General features: G+C 31.8%; 1 protein-coding gene across 2 annotated transcripts in view; it reads left to right on the plus strand.

Annotated features, from left to right (window-relative positions):
• Positions 1 to 18,013, plus strand: part of LOC147069140 (neuroligin-4, Y-linked-like) — a 492,482-nt gene that overhangs the window by 125,742 nt on the left and 348,727 nt on the right. The window lies entirely within an intron of this gene.

Consider the following 18,013-nt stretch of genomic DNA (forward strand, 5'->3'; position numbering starts at 1 on the left):
TATTAATAATTCAGTTGCTAAGACCCCAGAGCCCTAGCAACCAATAATGGTGTCCAAATAACTTTTCATACAAAACAGAATTAACCGAAAATGAATTCAATTTTACTTAAAAATGGCAAAAAGTATTAAAAAAAATGCTATATCTGATCCTAATAGGTTTATCATAATATATGACCCTCCACTGAGTGGAGGTTTCTATTATCAGATTTTTGTTTTTACGAGAAATGGATGTGAGCCACTTGCTCAACCTATTAGGTTCACACTCTGACTTCAGACACAAATTTAAAAACTATACGTGTATTTGCTAGACCTAGGATCAGAATCTGGGATCCACGACATTATAAGTTGACGCGTAAACCGCTCGGCCATCGTGGGCATAATTAAGTGGTTAATATTATAAAACCTTCAAAGTAAAATAAAAATTATTATAAAATTATATTTAGCTTACAGCAGTGGCGAAGGGTGAAAATAGGCTGTTAAGATATGACATAAATAACGCACACTAAACTTTTTCAGACACACGTATTTGTTGTCATTGAACTAAGATGACAACCTGTAGATAGTATTTGTTAGTTTTCCCTTAAAAACCCTTCCCTTAAAATTAAACCCTGCCTTAATCCAAGCCATAGTAGATAATGTCAAAAAATATTCGTTCATCCATAAATAATTGTACCATTAAACTATACATCATTTTAGATATTTTATAGATTTAAGAATATTTTTAATCTATTATGGTTTGGGTTAAACAAGGCTTCATGAATTAAAAATATAAACTAACATCATCATTTCTGTAATATGTATTTTTGACGAAAAAAAAGAAGTATACTTGAAAAAGTGTGCACTATATTTTTGGATTGCCCATATTATACATATTAGGGTTTAAAATTTTTTTTAAAACTTAGATCAATGAAAACAAATATGTTTGTAAGACAAAGTTTAGTTTACATTATTTATATCGGATCTTACCAGCCTACATCCATCCTTCGCCACTGACTAACATTGTCGAAGGATAGAAGTAGTTTGTAAAGATCCAACATACACAGTGCACTTCAAATTTTGTCAGTCATATTTATTTATTCTCATTCAACTAAGGATACAACATATTATGGCAGATGATGTTGGTTCATTTTACAACGTTTTTCTTAGCTCGTATTCTTAGTTTTCTGGTGGTTTTTTGTCCGGTACAAATCTTGCAATCAATGTTTAACTAACTTCCTGACTAGCTAGACATTTGAAACTTTTAGAATATACCAGAACACGATGCCAATGCATTTTTAATACTTTTAGCCATCTTTAAGTAGAATTGAATTCATTTTCAGTTAATTCTGTTTTGTATGAAAAGTTATTTTGACACCATTATTGGTTGCTAGGGGAGCATCTTAATTATTAATATATACGTGCGTTACTATGGAAATCAATATGACATGTCAAGTACAAAATTCTTTGATCGTTTAAGCTAGCAAGTTTATATGGTTCAACAGAAAATTTAAAAACGTTGTATATAAAAAGTTCTTTTTATCTTGTAATTATTTAAAATTCAATTAAATCTTGCATAAATTGATCTGTAAAGATCCAGAAAAATTGAACTGCTAGCTTGTAAAACAATATAAAATACAGTAAATATATACTTTACATATTATACTGTTTTTTTTACTCTTGCCAAAAACAAATTCTTTATTGTTTTCAAATAAAGGCAGATTTTATAGATTTATCTTTACTGTTTTTAAAGCTCGAAAACGTGTTTTTCAGCATACATCGCAATAATTTGGATTGACATATAAAACCATCCCCCTCCCCGCTTTACGGCGTCCGTTATATTATTTTGCAGAGATGTTTAACGCGAGCGATAAATTCAGCATTATGCCTTGACTGGAATAACATTCACTGATGCATTTAAAATCTGAAAAAAGCTCGTGTCTACATAATACAGTATTGCTAGTTTTACTGGGGTGACCAGACGCGTTTTACTCCTGATACTTGATATCTGATATGATGATACATATGTTTAATATTATTAGTATATAATAATTCAAACACTGTCTTAAACCACAGTGCTTCAAATTCTTCCAATTATGTTATACAGAACATGAGGCCTTATGATACTCGTATTCCTGTGGTGAAACTGTATTTAGAAGAGTGAGATAGAAGAGAAATAATCACAAACAACCAGGCTTTGGGAAAATTACATAAATATATTGTGACCTAACCGAGAATCTATCTTTAAGCCTCACGTACTGGAATACGATGACGGTCAATGGAACCTTTTGTAGTGTTTCAAGATACGTGTTTTACAAAAATGATTATATATTATGGCAACAGGACGGTGTTAACCAATTTTATTAATAACGTCCTAACAGTTTTGAATAATGCACTTTCATTATTGGTTATGTTAATGTATTTAATATACTAAATATAGACGAGATTTTTTTTCATATTTCCTTTTATATGAATTTATTGCTTCTATTTATTTGTTTCTTATATCATGTTGTGAACGTCTTGAATTTGTTATTCGTAAAGTTCACTTTATTTATTTAAAAAAGAATGGAATATTACTTCTTCATCATCAGGACCTCATGACTGAGGATTGTGACCCGGATAGTTTGGTTATCTCTCCGGTAAGCCCTCTCAATAGATTGGACCCTCTCCTATCGGTATTCTACGATACGCAAGACTTTTGTCAGTGGAAGACCCGTGGCACTCATGAATTTATTGGTGGAACATCCGAGGCATTCAATTTTTTTTTTAATATTTTGACGAGGTATGTCTAGACAGCGCGAATCACGGACAACGGATACTAACGATCCTATAAATTATAACTGTTAGGTAACGCGAAAACGACAACCAGTTGCGGATGCGACGGGTCTCAATAACTCGTAGACGAGCACCTGTGGTTATACCTGCGGGTTAGGTCTTTATTGCTATACTTAAGCTATTACTGGTACTGCTACATAATAGTGCAGGGTTTCCTAAACTTTTCTGCAATGGAAAACTTTGCAAACCCGGAAATTTTAACGGAACACTAAGTATATTTTTTAGGTTATTTATTAGCGCGGATTACCGTACTGTCAATTTTGGCAACTGTTGTTAAACTGACAAGACTTGTCAGCCGGTCAGGTCCTATTTATTTGTTTCTTATATCATGTTGTGAACGTCTTGAATTTGTAATTTGTAAAGTTCACTTTATTTATTTAAAAAAAAACACGTTGAGAACATTACAGATTATTAATTCAAGACGCTCACAACATGACATGTAGAATTAAAAGTACAGGTAAATCAACTCAGTAAAGAAAAAAACAAAGAAAAAAATAATTTTGTAGTAAAAGAAATAAAATAAATAAAACAAATATAATTCGAATTAAATAATAAAATAGCATCTTCCAACCATACCATCCATACCAACAGTCAACTTTGTCAACGATTTTAAGATGGTTTAAAGTGACTTTTGATAGCCAACCAATTTTCTTTATTTAGATTAATGCCTTTAGAATCACATGTATATTTGTGTCGCTACATTTCAAAATCAGCCAAGTCTACCTTTAGGTATTTTTGACTTTTTTGTGAATTGCTGAAGAACTACTGCTTTCTAACATTTCTGCATTATCAAAATGTGGAATTTATTAATTTTAAATATTCTATACTCGAAATAATATATACTTTCACCCTTGTGACTGTGTAGTTGAGAAAACAAAAATCTGTTTTTCTCCTATTCATCTATATTCGACTTGGCTGATTTTGAAATCTGACACATTTAACTAAAAAATGACAAAATTGCATAATGTGAGTTATGACTCTAGGCGACTCAAATATTTTATACACATTCATTATATTATTATACAAGTAGTATCTGATCTGGATTTTACAACATATTCGTAAATCTGTCATGTTTCGTAAGTCTTCAATACATAAATAATATTTTAATTTACATATTATATCAAATGTTTATTATGTCTCGGTTTTATTTTGTTTTTTAATGGTCAACACACTGGAATAGTTGCCTGAAATCCTGTGACGTCAAAATTTATGACCGTTGAAAATACAACTCGATCGTAAAGCGGCATAGGAAAAGCTTATCCGAACACTATTGCAGCTCAATCCACAAGACTAGAGCTACTAATATCCGTATAAAATTAAATTAGTTGATTATGTGACGAATCGTATAATACCAATAATACCCTTTGGGAGTTATATTAACTTATGTTTATTAAATGAAGCATCCATTTTTTTAAATACTGATAAGTCTATATTTCAATATACTGTGTAGTTAAAAATGTTTGTGTATTAAGGTTGGAAAGAGATGGTTTTATTTAATTGTAATATATTTTATAAGCCTTTAAACTATAATTGTGTCGCTGAGTTTCAAAACCCGCTATAACACTTTTTCATTATGTAAAATCAACAAAAACTTTTTGAACTAAAAAGATTTTTGAATGTTTCAGTAGTGTTATAGCGGAATTTGATAGACACATTGATTTTGTTTCATGAATGACAGTAAACGTAGCGGCTTTTGAAAGAGGCGATAAAATTTTTATGTAGAGATTTTAATAACGAATCCAACGATATAGTATATCTAAATTATTTCAAAAAAGTGTTATAGTAGGTTTTGAAACTCAGCGACACAATTCTCGATTCATTTATTCACTCATATGGTGGCAGTGTATTGGCGACGCATCGAGATAATTATTAACAAAAGCACAGTTCCAGTAATACATAATCACATAATATGTGATTATGTATTACTGGCACTGTGCTATTATCAGCACTAGACAGGCACCAGTAATGCTTTCATCTGTACCAGTGCATTTTCGTCGCCTTAGTAAATGGTCTAAATTGCCTACTCCAGAGAAACCATACAGGGCACAGGTCTCAAGCAGCATACTCAGCGGTCTTAATTTATCTGCACTCACATAAATAAAAGGGATTTAATCAGGTATGTTCGCAGTGTGTGTGATTTAGGCTTACGATGTACTTACAAAGAATATGAGCTTCTGGGAGTTTTTTATGACTGAGAATATCTGAGGAGTAGTTACCCAATCAAGTCCTGACTGACAAATCATACGTTTCCCGAATAAGGATATAAACATGAGATTTTAAATGAGACTATTATAAAATATTCATTTACCAAAAATAAGTTTTGCTTTTCTGGTATGCAACAAGCTTTTCACGAATATCCTTGTATTATTCATAATATGCATTTATTGTTGTGACGTCATTAGCGTGTTTTTTTTTTAATTTTGAACACGTCAAGTAGGCCTAATTCTTCAAAGATTTTATTTCACATAAAATAAATATTATTTCTAGCATTTTTTATATTTTAATTAAATAATTTATTTACAAAGTAAGGAAAACATTAAATTAATGACAGATAATCATTTTGTTATTGAGTCTTTCCACGGTCTTACAAAGTAAATAATATTAAATAACCACTCAATAAGTAGTCTTTTCCACAGTTATATTATTATATTCACCCTTTCCAGCCTCAGGTTGGAATTAACATCAGGTCATTCACTGTTCATGGTAAGGGCTGTATGAATTTATATTTCTATACTATTTTATATACGAGGCTGTTCAGATTATAGGCAGAATTTCATATAAAGCTTTTGCGGCTCAGAGGATATGGTAAAGTTATTTTAAATCTGCTTTACCGTTAGTAAAGGCATACGTCTAAGCACAGCCCCTTCTTGTATGCAAATTGCTGGAATCGAACTAATGTTCGGCGTCGTTATAAATGAATTTTATTGCTTTTTTGCTACGAAAATTAATTCATTTAGATTATAACACATTCTTATTATTCTAGAAGTGTCGCCTTCTCCTTCTTCTTCTTCCACCCTGTCACGTCTCAACATTGGGGCATAGGGCAAGCACAAGTTAGCGCAACTTCCCTCGGTCCATCGCCAACTCTTGCGCCTCCCGCCATGTCAGACCTGCAGCACGTAGGTCGCTCTTGTAGCACCGCTGCAGGGTGAGAGAGGGCCGGCCACGGCGATGGAATCCTTAATGCTGTGCCACAAGGGTACAAAGTGCCGCACTCTTTGGCGGCATCCGGAATACATGTCCCAGCCACGTAAAGCGTCTCTTCGTGATAAATTTAATCACCGAATGCTGTTGTATCTGCTCACGAACCCGGGTGTTTGTAACGCGGTCGTACCAATGTACCCCTAAGATTCGGCGGAGACATCGATTCTCAAAGCTCAAAAGCCGAGACTCTTAAAGCTTAGTAAGATGCCATGTCTCACAGCCATGCAGGAGCACAGGTAGCACACACGCGTTAAACAAATTACATTTTTTGGTCCTCACAGAATACAGCCTTGACCTCCATGCGACTCCAAGTTGGGTAAAGGCACAGGCCGCCACACCCATGCGGATTCTAAGCTCACTAGAAATACCACCATCATCGGCAACCGTGGCACCCACGTATTTGAACCTGGACACCAGCTCGACAGGGATACCGGAAACCCGCAGAGGAGTGTCAGCGTTGATGCATGCAGCACTGCACATGGATTTGGTCTTAGCCGCATTCAGATGAAGACCCACACATTTCAAGTTCGCGGCGAGCCTGTTCACGGTTACCTCCAACCGTTCGATCGTCGAGTCAAACACGACTGCGTCATCTTCATGAAGTATCGTCTACTATATAAAAAATATTCAAATTAAATAATTTACTAATGACTATTACAAATAATTGCAGTGCTTGTATAAGACCCGATGTATAAGAAAAAAATATGTTAGAAGCATTATTGAATTTGAGTTCACCTGGCTATTACTTTTATGTTACTTTAGGTTACGCAGTCTCTTTAATTGCAAATATTTCAGATATAATTAATGGTGAAGGGTGAGGGTAAGCTGTCTAGATGTGCCATAAATCGTGCATACTTAACTTTGTCAGTCAAGCGCATTTGTTTTCATTGAAAAAAGACTACAGCTTACAGACGGTGTTTGTTAGTTTTTAAAATAAATATACCCTGCGAAAACCAAGCCATAATAGATAAAAGTAAAAAAATACTCGTCTATCTATAGATATCTAAAATTATGCAATAAAATCATACAGTACTTTGGATATTTTATAGATATATAATATTTGTTATCTATTATAATTTAGTTTCGGCAGGGCTTAATCAATTTAAAAAACTGAACGAACAATATGTTTGATAATGTATTCTTAATCCAACGTAAACAAATAAGTATGAATTAAAAAGTTTGCACAATTTTGTCGTATGGCTTAATGTATACCAAAACTATTAGGCTTCGGCCATATAGGCAAGTGCCTTGCTTGGTGGCTACGTGCTAGGTGACATATCCTATCAAACACACGCACACTATTCTATCGCAATGGCCACACTGCACGCTTCGCGCCTCGCTATTAATTATGAGTCGTCATCTCGTGAGTCTCTCGGCTAAAAAACGTGTTGGTTATTTTTATTGAGTCACCTAGTGATTTTGCCATTGTCTGTGGATTTTGCAAGATGGTGGATGTTTCTTCAGTATAACAAACGTCAAACACCGTACATTTTGAGGTTATAAATAATGACGCATTGGATGAATGCATCCAACAAGTTTGAATTTGAGACTTTAGAATTTTTAAACTTAAATGCTCTGTGAGAAGTAGCTTTCTGGTTAGTTTTAAGGGTGACATATCGTTGTTGACTTGAGCGCATCCAAATGAATTTGTACCTAGGCAAGCCTGCAATGTGGTAGTAGTGTTTTTAGCAGACAAGCGTAGCACCTGCCTATGTGGCCAAAGCCTTATTTATTTATTTAAGAATACAAAACATTGTGGACATAACAAATCTAAATTCAAGACGTACACAACATGAGATTTACATTATAAAAAATATTACCCTCACAAAAGAGAAAAAGAGAACATAGAATATAATAATAAAAACAAATTAAATCAAAACATACTTAAGTACAATTTAATAGAGAAAAATAAAATTTTGAAAACAAAAAACATACAATTTTACACAGAAAAATAAAGTTTCGTAAACAAAATGCAAAGTACATCACTGAAAGTGGCTATGTCTTTAGGGAGCGCATTTACTAATCTTGCGCATATCGCTAATGGTGCCTGATAGGCTTGACACGAGGAAACGGTTCCGATTCAGAATAATTCATGGCTGCGACCACGTAGGCAGGCGCATGTAAATTCAAATTTATTAGGACACCAGGATTGGAAACCATCCCTCGCGCTAACAAGCAAAAGTTGAAGTGGTTGAGAAAAGGCTTAATTGATTTTTAAAAAACTAACCAACACCGTCTGTAAATTGTAGTCTTAGTTCAATAAAAATAAATACGAATGACAAACAATGTTTAATGTGCACTATTTATGACGGATCCAGCCTACCTCCACCCTTCGCTACCTGCTATTATGCACTTCGTCACTACTTTAACTATTCATAGAAACATCAATAGAACACATAATTAAAATGTTTGTAAAATTTGAAACTTTTAGAATATATCAGAACACGATGCCAATGTATTTTTTTAATACTTTTAGCCATCTTTAAGTAGATTTGAATTCATTTTCAGTTAATTCTGTTTTGTATGATCAATTATTTCAACACCATTATCGGTTGCTAGGGGTCTGTGGTCCTAGCAACTAAATTATTAATATATTTGTGCGTTACAATGGAAATCAATATGACATGTCAAGTATATTTTTTTTTGATCGTTTAAGCTAGTCAAGTCAAGTTTATATGGTTCAACAGAATTTCAAAACGTTGTGTATAAAAAGTTCTTTTTATCTTGTAATTATTTCTTTAATGTCAATTATTAGTGAAAATATATTGTATTTATTTAAATAAAACACAATAATAATATGTAATATTTACTAGTTCCATTTATCTTAATAATAATCGGGACTCATTTCGTCCGATTTTTTTCATTCTTTCGATTTCGTCGTTGTTCAAAAAAATTATGGCATTGTCCAGTAAATATACGTAATAATTGATGGATATTCATAAGATTTCAGTTGGATATATGACAGGCATTTTTTTGTTAACTGCAAGATTGTACGAAAATACTTATTTATGATTTTAATTAAGTTTTGATACATTTTTATTTATTTTATAGAAATAAGCATATAATGACGAAAGCACCTAATAAGTATATTGTGTATATTGCCAAAATAAACATTTTCCTCTTACATACTGCCAATCTCGCACGGTGACCAATGGTGACATCATTGGAACAGACGAGGTTTTTTAGGATCGTAAATGTCCAGAACGACTTGGCCAACAGCGGTGTCAAATTGGCATCGATTGTTAAAACAACACCGATAATAATCACGTAAAATAAACCAGCATTATTGAAATAGATATCTACCAATATACTGGAATGCAAATCGACGTGTTCTCTATTTATTCATATTATTTTATAATATTATTGAACGCATCGACAAGATGTTGGCAATGTCATTTTTATAGTTATAGATAATTATATAATATATAATATAAATGCTTATCAATTATAAAATAAGCTATGAATTTATAAAATATTATAATATTACAAAAATAAAGCCCCACCTAGGTACTTAGGTATATGGATTACATTGATAGTCGAAACAATTTGGTTGTACACAGTTTTTGCCGTACCTATTAGCGTCGTTAATGCTCTTGACACCGTAAATAGTTTTAAAAAATTTCCCTATTAATTTATACTATATTTAAGCTCATCACAGTATAAAAAGTATTGAACGATATGATAAATTCTAATGCATTTAAGTTTTGTACTATTCCATTTTAGTAGTTTTTTGTGATCTGGGTTTCGCCTTTCGGCATCTTCAGGCACTATAATATATAGTCACCAAAAGGCAAATACACGCTGACAACAAATTCAATTAACTCATATAAAAAATCAATACAATAAAGTAGGTAAAAACTTAATCACCTACCTATTAAGTCAAGGAACACAATAAAAAAATATAACAAACAAATTATTATGAATAATTGAAATGTTTGTAAAAAAAACCCTACCTTATCGATAAACGTATATAAATCCTCAAAACCTAATAATAGCTCATTAGTAATTATAAACAATAAAAATACTACACTCAAGAAGTGTAAAATCGTCCATTCTGGGTACAATGGTAACGTATTGGGAATTAATGGAGTTACTAATGAGATTTATATCTATGATATCAGTCTTTAAACGTTATGCAGAAGGCGTAAAAAATATGTGGTACGTAATGTATCTGCAAGTAAAAAGTATTTTTTAAGCAAGCCTGCAGTACGCTATTATATCATAAATCGAATTAGGATCAAAAAATAAACGTGTTAAACAAATTTTTTATACGATATTGATAGATTCTACTTGCATCGGATGATGGTTTGTGACTTTTTAGCAAATTTTTATTAGCTCGTATTCTTATTTGTCCGGTTCAGATTTTTCTTTTGTGTCCAGTCTTGTTTGTCCAAGATTTGCATTGGACGATTGAAGACTTTTAACTAATTTTCCGACTAGCTAGACATTTGAAGCTTTTAGAATGTATCAGAACACAGCGCCAATGCATTCTTTTAATACTTTTAGCCATTTTGCGCAGAATTGAATTCATTTTCAGTTATTTCTGTTTTGTATGGAAAGTTATTATTGTTGGTGGCTAAGAGGGTTCTAGCAACTAAATTATTAATATATACGTGCGTTACTATGGAAATCAATATGAAATGTTAAAATGACATTTTAGTATTCTATTTCATATTCAGTATTTCTATCAAGTACAATAAAAAGTTTTTATTAATACATGGAATTGTCAAATTTATATGATTCAACACAAAATTTAAAAACGTGGTATATAAAAAGTTCTTTTTATCTTGTAATTATTATTTAAAATATAATTTTGTATTATTTGTTATATCACTGATTTGTTGTACCCAACTAGCGCTCGAAATGGAAAAATTTACGATCCGGAGCGCTCGACTCATTTTCTGAAGATATTGACATAGTTAAGTATCAATTTTTATTTGTGTTATAGATATAAGTACGAGTATGTTAGATTTTTTGTTGTATAAGCTGTCTAGGTCAGACGCTGAAATTATTTTTCCATGAGTAGGAGCGATAACTTTACCGATTTAGTGAACCGAAATGGCGCTCCGGTCCATTTCGAGCCCTGTACCCAACAAATTATAATATGTTCAAATTGTGTTTTAATAATGTACCAGACAATGCTTATTTAACAAATATATTGATTACTTACGTTATTGAAATACCTATTTATAATTATTACTAATTACCATGTATTTATATTGACAATACACCATGTAATTTAATATAGCCGCAGATTGAGAATCCGGGCCATGGATTTAGAATCAACCCCTTTGTTCACTTCACTACTGCAGATGGTTCATTTTGTTCTATCTGTTCCTTCATATAAGGAGCTTTACCCCCTTTCCTTTGTTTTAGTTGGAGCTTTGCTTAATAATAATACCAATATATGAAAATGTGTTTAAATTGGCTCCGAAGCCGAAATAAATTGTAAGTAAACATATGGCGTAAAGCCTTTCCGATGGAGAAAGCTTTAGGATTCCTTCGCACCCTCCTCATAAACCTTAATAAAATCACCAGAAAGGAGGCTACTTATTGTTTACTCGAAAGCTCCCGGCCCGAGGCAATATTTTAGGAAAATTGTTTTTCTTATACGGGGGAATTTTTTGAAAATTTTTACCATCGCACCTGGTATCAAATAAGGGACGAAATCTAAATGCTCTCCGAACAATAGAACACCTGCTAAATATGCGCGATAATTTACGGAATTAACAGCGACATTCCAAGTTGCCACGAAAATGGGAAGAAAACAAAACACTTTGGAAAATAAACGGTTTTCTTCCATCAAAATAATTATTAATTTTGCATTTATTATACATTTAATAAACACCATGGAATGTTATAATACCTCCAGCTAAAATAGATGCTGACGTAGGGTCGAGGTGTAATATAGGATGTGTTTTTAAGCCCGATAGAATCACACACAAATTTAACTTTTAATCATTTTTTTACTTTAACTATTATTAAGATCAACGCAAATGGTATTAACATTATTGAAAATGATTTTGAGCATATAGCCATCGTGGCTGTTCTTGGTGAAGTGTATTCTGGACGTCCAATTTTGGGCCACTTTTTAGAGCACCGCTGACTTTTTATCACAAATAACACGAATACAGTTGGCTTCCAATGCATCAATTTATGTAAACCTAATGGAAATAATTATTTAAAAGTGTCAAATAACATGACCTTGGAGATCAAATAATTGACAAATGCATTTCTCTAAGCCAACTTATCGCGATGGTTGCGGTCTTCGTAGCGCAATCTTGTTGAAACCATATCTCATCCTGATCAATGTGATCTATATACAATCATTGATTATGGTCCGGTAATGATCATCAATGTGCTCTAGTATTATTTTTGTAGAAATAAAATCTGATAATACCACCAGCGTGTAAACTGCACCAAATGGGGCACTTTTGTGAATGTAATGCAGTTTGTTGGATCTCTTTCTCCATATATAGCAATTTTGCGTATTAAAAAATCAGTTAAGCCGAAACCATCGCTGAATACAATTTTATGGTAAAAAAGTCAATAAAATTTTATAATTTGGTAGCGTTGTTCAAACGTGATTGTATTAAGGGGGGACACGCTCAGCGTAGGTCAAAATGGAGCTTTTATTGCATTTTTAAAGCATAATCCTGGACATTTCTTAATCGTTGTAGATAATATATTTATATCATTTTGAAGCCTTATTATCCTATATATTTATTTTAAACATTTGATGACTGCATAAAGTATTTTTATCACATAAAATAGTATTCATTTAAACCTCTCGCTCTAATGTTTTAGAATATAGTCATATTTCAGTACATAAATGTGCAGTGGTGTTAAGATTTTTTACATTTATTAATTATTAAACGCATTTATAAAACCATCAGTATAATTTATGCTGACATTATTATAGTGAAATATTTACGTATATTGATAATCTCTGTGATCCCAAATTTGACAAGAATTAGGCATTTTATTATTCAAAAAATGGGCAAGATTAACACATTTGAAGATAAAAATTCTAAAGATAATTATTATAAGCTATGTTTTTGACCATTCAAGTGTGATAAAGATCCTACGAATAACGATTGCTTTATAATAATTATTGACCTAAGAATAAGGTAGTGGTTTTTTTGTAATACGCCATTTCTTTTGGCATTCCCCAGTGGTTAAGCTAGAACATACGGTGGTAGCCATAAATTTACAAACTAAAACTGAAGTAGGGAGTAAGATCATGATAACGCGCGTGTTTGAACATGTACCGCTTAAAAAAAAAAAGATTTTTTTTCGGTTAGGTTAGGTTACGTTAATCTCCAGACAATCCCGATTATAAATGTTAAAATGTGAGTGCAGTATCACAGGTCGATGTGTTAGTCAACCCTTTCATAAATTATATAATATAAGCAAAAAACACCCTTTATTAACTTATTAATAAACATAATATTATACCTACGCTGAAATGATATACAAAATTTCTTTAGTACGTAAATATTGTGATTCGGCATCCTGAAATAACAATATTGTGAATGTGTTATCTGACAAGGTCCTTACCGAGTGATACGTTAGACATGTGGAGTGTTGATAGCAATGAGTTAGGATGATTATTTCGTTGACAGTTTGTAAGCTTTCTGACGAAGAGGGTTATCATGGAAATTATAAAGTTATGTAATTACGGAGCTTTTATAGAATGTCATGAATACCATACAGTCTTTGTTTTAATGCAAATACTGAAAAAAGACTCGACTTTATTGTTGTTTTGATTTTGTATATAAAATGAAATAATGTAATACTTATATTATATTCTAATAATTTTAATAACACATTGTTTTTATAATCTGCTCATCTTGATACAAGTACATAAAATCATTATCCTCAAATATTTTGGAAAACACATATTTTTTTAAAATTTAAACTCCAGATTGTTTTTTAGTACATTCGCATACTTAATTATTATACTATTAAAAACTCGTTTTCTATCCGTTACCATACTTTTTCATGTCTTCTCGTCCATCTACCATGAATTACTTAATGGCGTTTAATACTTTCTATGTAATCGATATATCATAAATCATAAAATATTATTATTCTACAAAACTATTTAGATCTAAAATCAGCACATTGGTGTAGGAGTGAGTTTTAACAATAAATAAATGCATATTTCATAACCAGTTACAACGAAAATATAATCTAAAAACACGATACTGGTACTTATCTGTCAAACTAATTACGGACGAAACCGGTCCAAATTTATCAAATAAAAAAGTGGAATAAGTACAAACAAATTTTTCGTTTTATTAAATTAATCAATAAACTAATGGGAGACTGATTGTCATTAATTTGTTTTCTTTTGAGAACCGATTACAAACGAACGACAGACCTACAAACTTATCTACAGAATTGATGGGGGAGCCACTGTCAAAAACTACCCAATCAAGACTCGCAACTGGACAGAATCTGACATTCGAATGACGTTTTCAAAATAACGTCCATATGGTAGTTCGCAGTTCCATTTTTGACCGTTCTTTAGATAAGTTTGTAGAACTATACTTTATTAATTGACGTGTCAGTATATTTTCAAATTTAGAATTTGCATAAATCGCGGACAAGATCGAAAAATGGTGTGACAGAATAACAATTTATTACATAGTTCCATATAAAATGGATGGTTGGTTATCCTGATACTTTTTGATAGCAGAATCTATATAATATATTAAATTCATACGAAATATTTTTTGATATATATTTATAATAATTAAGTAACCATTCCAAATATAAAATGCAATATTTTGATATTCACTCATTTTATGCAAAATTAAAAAAAAACAAAGGAATGTCGCATCTTATGTCAGCTAATAGATAGACAAAGACCTAGAAACTTATCTGTAGAATGGCCAAAAATGGAACTACGAACTACCATAGGACGCCATTTTGAAAATGTTATTCGAATGTCTAATCTTGTCCAGTTACGAGTCTTGATTGGGTAGTTTTAGACAGTGGCTCCCCCATCCCATTCTTCCGATAAGTTTGTAGGAGCGGAATGCAGAATCCAATATTTGGGTCTTAAGGATAAGTTTCCGAAAAGGATTACTTAACTATAGACTATACTGACTATAGAGTTATTGAATTCTTAACCATAGACTACTTTTGTTATGAACACGCCCCCTTCTGTATTACCATTTACCACTGACAGCTGCTGTCAAAATAAATTCGCGTGTCTATAAAACAGTCCATACACTCAAATTCATTTAACAATTTATTTCAATATGGATATTGATAGTGTTAATTGGTTTGGCACGTACTTGCAGAATATTATTTTACTTTTTATACGCCAGCCCGCAGAAATACAAGATAGCCAGACAGAATGACACTTGACGCTAGTGTTACCATGTTAAAAAAAATATCTTGCCGTGCCTGTAAAATGACGTATAATTACTAATAACGAAAACATAAGAGTATTATAATTATATATTAATATGTATTTATAGTTATTGCATTTATAAAGTGCAGTTGTCATATTTTTGGCATCGTTTAACAATTATTATAAAATAATTTACCTAAACTACAGGAAAGAGAATTTTTAAATATGGTATTATTTTCAATAGAAAAAACGAATGAAGCTTTAAGACGAGGTGAACCATAGACAACATGATCTTAACTAAGGACAATGTTTCTGCATAGTATTTTCTGCTAAGGAAATTTTAGTTATGACAAATGTTTCTGCATTCCGCTCTTAGTCTGTAGATAGTATAATATCTATATTTAAAAAAAAAAAACAAGAATACATATTATCTTATCTTTTGTCACTAATGTATTGTAAATAAACAACGTTTATACTGTTTACATTAGAACATTTCAAATTTATTTTCTCTGTATACTAATATCATACATTTTAAAGTAGGAAAGGAAGTAGACTAATGTATTATATTTTACGATATTTCAATATAATATTATTACTTAAAAGTTCATTCATTCCTCTTCAATAATTAGAGTGTTTAAAGTCAAACAACGTTATCTACAAAAAGTGTTTTTTTCGTTGAGATAACGTTATTTTACATTTCCGGCTACATGATAGTCAAACAACGTTATGTCAATCTTTTCTAATTTCTTCTTAATCGTCAGTAAAGTTTAACGTTAACTACATAAGTTACCCTTGTTTTCATAAATATTTTTTAAACTATTCCTATAAATTTTAACATCATCATAAGCAAGATAAATGTACAATACACAATAAATTATAAAATAATATGAACATTAGGTTTTAAATAAACATTTCCCTTGTTGAGTTACAAGAAGCTAAAATAACGATTTTCGGCTCTCCTGTAAAGTTGCACTTTTGTAGATAGTGTTGTTTGACATTAAGCCCTCGAATTATTATTAATGATTTCTAATGTGTATGTAGCACAATAAAATAATTATGTAGATAAATTGTGAGAAGAAAAAAACAATCGTTGATAATAATCGCATACTTTTACGTTTTTTTCCTGATTGTAAAATGCGTAAAATATTCTTCTAAAAACATCACCATTAAATAAACACTCCTAAAAAATCAACCAAATCATCACTGAACATAATATGTCACGGGAAATTGCTGAAACATAATTATTCCATGCCGAAGAGCGAATTCGATCCGACGCGCTCCCGATCCTAACGACTGGCGGGGCTCCGTTTTCACGTCTCATGAATTTTTCAGGCGTCCACCGGAAGCGCATTTTTAGCAGGCGCCTACCGGAAGTGCGGGCTGGGGCGTCTTTTTTAAGATAGCGTCGGTAAATGGGACGTCCCCCTGTGTCGGGAGGTTTATTCGCCGAAGATGTAAACTTATGCAGGTCTGGGATATACCTACCTAAACGACAGGCTATTGGATCATTCTTAGTCAGCAACTTGCAAGATAATAACGTCAGAAAGTCAGATGTCATTTTTCTTGAATATTTTTTTTTACAACTTTGGTATTATATAATATATTGTTTTATCAGACAATGCATATTATACCTAGAATGTTTTCAAAGCATCTGTTGCGACTTTTAGTTTCGCATCTGAAAAGTAACCATGCTGGTGGCATGCCTACACGTTCTTTTTTTAGTGATAGGTGGTATAATAAATTATCTATTACTAATGAGAAGCGTCCTTTTAATTAAGTACCTTGTTATCAAAGTGGGACAAACGCCACCTCCCACTAAATTCATGTTTTAATTGATTATGATAGTGCAAGTGATGCTCTTTTCAAAAAATCCACAAATGGTAGTTTTCATAGATATTTTTGAGTTTAAAGTTGGTATGTTATATGAAAAACGGACACTTTTCACACATGTGAGCTTCCTGTAGAAATTTGTAAATGGTTTATGTCCCACTTTGATACTAAGCTACTAAATTTCTTATGCAGTTTACCAATAAAAAAATAGATATAAATAGCGCACATAAGAATATTCTTATAGGGTGAATACCCTACCATTTAGTATGACTTGGCATGAAACCATTAATTAATAACTACAATGTATCTTGCAACGTAATATTGTTAAAATTGCAAAACAAGCGATTCATGTGAGTCAATCAAATTTTAACAGAAAGCTAATTTAGCAAAATAATATAAAAATTCAATTAATCAATAATATCGCAAATTAATAAATAATGCTATGTAAGTTTACCATAATATGCACAAAAGTTGTTTGTATGAAAATCAATCTTGCTCAATTATTAAAACTGCATAATTGTTTAAATTAAAATCAATTGTTTATAATTTACGAAACAAATCGTGCATTGCACAATAAACCTCATAAGCATGAATATCAAAAATATTCAAGTAGTTGATAGCAGGATTTTCTATTGTATCGAATCAGTATAAAACACTCAGTAGAAGAAAGCAACATCGTCATTCAGTTACCAAAGAGTTAGCCGTAAGGTTATCGTTACGCTTCGCCCGATCGAATTCGTAATGCATCAGAACGCATACTCGTGATTTTGCTGAACTAAATTATTATAATCTGTAAACTTA

The sequence above is a fragment of the Rhyacophila brunnea genome, unplaced genomic scaffold, assembly GCF_057557595.1.
Source record: "Rhyacophila brunnea isolate RB1 unplaced genomic scaffold, BYU_Rbru_1.0 scaffold_24, whole genome shotgun sequence".
In the NCBI taxonomy this organism is placed as follows: domain Eukaryota; kingdom Metazoa; phylum Arthropoda; class Insecta; order Trichoptera; family Rhyacophilidae; genus Rhyacophila; species Rhyacophila brunnea.